Source organism: Scomber japonicus, chromosome 21, assembly GCF_027409825.1.
Source record: "Scomber japonicus isolate fScoJap1 chromosome 21, fScoJap1.pri, whole genome shotgun sequence".
Lineage (NCBI taxonomy): Eukaryota > Metazoa > Chordata > Actinopteri > Scombriformes > Scombridae > Scomber > Scomber japonicus.
Genome location: NC_070598.1, coordinates 60,001 through 62,500, shown reverse-complemented (window position 1 = coordinate 62,500; position 2,500 = coordinate 60,001). Strand labels below are relative to the sequence as shown.

Below are 2,500 nucleotides of genomic sequence, written 5' to 3'. Positions count from 1 at the left end.
GACCCCAAGGAATTTGAAGGCCTCCACTCGCTCCACACATCCGTCGTTGATGTACAGGGGGGCAGGAGCGGCTTTGTTCTGTCGGAAGTCCAGGATGAGTTCCTTAGTTTTGGAGATGTTCAGCGCCAGGTTGTTGAGGGCGCACCACTCACTGAGTCTAAGGACCTCATCTCTGTAGGCCGTCTCGTTCCCCTCTGTGATCATCCCCACCACCGTTGTGTCATCCGCGAATTTCACAATGATGTTCTCAGGGTGGGTGGGTCTGCAGTCGTGCGTGTAGAGTGAGTAGAGTAGTGGGCTCAGCACACAGCCCTGGGGCGAGCCGGTGCTGAGCGTTCGGGTGGATGAGAGGTGAGGACCCAGCTTCACGTGCTGGGGTCGGTTGACCAGAAAGTCCTTGATCCAGGAGCAGGTGGAGGATGGGAGCCCCAGGTTGGCCAACTTGGGGATAAGAATGTCCGGTATTATTGTGTTAAAGGCTGAGCTGTAGTCGATGACGAGCATTCTGACATAGCTCCCCCTTTTCTCGAGGTGGCTCAGTGCAGCATGGAGAGCGGTGGTTATTGCATCCTCAGTGGATCTATTTGTCCGGTATGCAAACTGGTGTGGGTCAAGGGTGGGGGGGAGACAGGCTTTGATGTGTCTCAGTACCAGTTTTTCAAAGCACTTTGTGATGATTGGGGTGAGTGCTACTGGGCGGAAGTCGTTGAGATTGTTTGTGGGTGACTTCTTGGGCACTGGGATGATGGTGGCCGATTTTAGGCAGGCTGGGATGGTGGCTTGTCTCAGTGACAGGTTGAAAATGACAGTGAAGACTGGTGCAAGTTGGTCAGCACATGCCTTGAGTACTTTCCCTGGTACTCCATCCGGTCCTGTGGCCTTCCTAGGGTTGACAGCACGGAGCACACGTCTCACGTCCACTACCTCCACGGTGAGTGGGGTGGTGTCAGAGGTTGGTGTGGGATGTAGTGGAGGTTGGGGTGGTGTGGCTGAGTACTGGGCTTGGGACTCAAAGCGGGCAAAGAAGCTGTTTAGCTCCTCTGCCAGTGCTACGTCTGAGTCCCCAGGAATCGCAGCGGAGCCCTTGTAGTTGGTGAGGGACTGTATGCTCTGCCACATCTGTCGGGGGTTGTTGAGTTGCCCTTCTATCTTCCCCTTGTAGTCTGCTTTGGCAGCCTTGATGCCTCTCCTCAGGTTGGCGCGAGCTGTGCTGTAAAGTGCTCTGTCGCCGGATCTGAAGGCTGCATCGCGGGCCCGGAGAAGTGATCGGACCTGGCTGGTCATCCACGGTTTCCGGTTTGGGTACACCTGGATGGTCTTCTCCACAGTGACCATACCCATGCAGTACTTGATGTAGGATAGTACTGTGTCTGTGAATGTGGTCAGGTCCTCATGTTGGAAAGTCTCCCACTGTGTCTGTTCAAAGCAGTCCTGGAGTCGGGGGAGGGCGTCGTCAGGCCAGGTGATAATGGTCTGTCTTTTGGGCTTTGTTTTCCGGCTGAGGGGGGTGTATGCAGGGGCCAGGAACAATGAGAGGTGATCAGACTGTCCTAGGTGTGGAAGGGGTATGGCTCTGTATGCACTCTTGATGTTACGTGAGAGTACACGTGATCCAAAGTTTTATCCTCCCTTGTTGGAAATTTCACATGCTGGTGAAATTTGGGCAAAACAGTTTTGAGATTTGCCGGATTAAAATCTCCTGCGATAATGTGCGTGCCACATGGGTAGGCACGCTGGTGATTGTTTATGGCGTCAAGTAGTAGAGAGAGAGCGGTTCTTACATTTGCATCTGGTGGTATGTAGACGGCAGTGATGATAATGGCGGCCAGCTCTCTAGGCAGAAGGGTCTGCATCTCACCGACATGAATTCTAGGTCCGGGGAACAGTGTCTGTCCAGTACAGTGCTGTTGTTACACCAACCTTCATTCACGTAGATGCAAAGCCCACCGCCTCTTTTTTTCCCCGAGTCGCTGGTCCTGTCTGATCTGTGTAGCGTGCGGCCTGTTAGCTGCACCGCAGCGTCGGGTATTTGTGGATGTAGCCACGTCTCCGTGATGATTAACGTGCAGCATTCTCGAACGAGACGATTTCCAGCTAGCTGTAATTCCAAATCGTCCGTCTTGTTTACCATGGATCTGGCGTTGGAGAGGTAGATGCTTGGCAGTGGTGGTTTGAGTGGCTGTTTCCTGAGCTTAGTCAACAGGCCAGCTCTGCAGCCTCGCTTCTGCGTCCTCTCCCGACGTCGCCTCCTTCGCCTGCCGGATCCGATACCAATCCACGGAGACCCCGCTGGTCTCTCGTCCGGAATGTTGTGCACGCGATGGAAGTCGCTACAAACAGTCGTTTTCTGCTCGTAACCGATGTCTAATAAGTCCATACGGTTGTAGTTGATATCGAAGTCCGGTACCTGACGGGGACCCGTGGTTAGTCCGGTACCTGACGGGGACCCGTGGTTAGTCCGGTACCTGAAGGGGACCCGTGGTTAGTCCGGTACCTGACG

At 54.2% G+C, this 2,500-nt stretch overlaps 1 protein-coding gene across 1 annotated transcript in view; it reads right to left on the bottom strand.

Annotated features, from left to right (window-relative positions):
* Positions 1-2,500, bottom strand: part of lama1 (laminin, alpha 1) — a 65,616-nt gene that overhangs the window by 14,872 nt on the left and 48,244 nt on the right. The window lies entirely within an intron of this gene.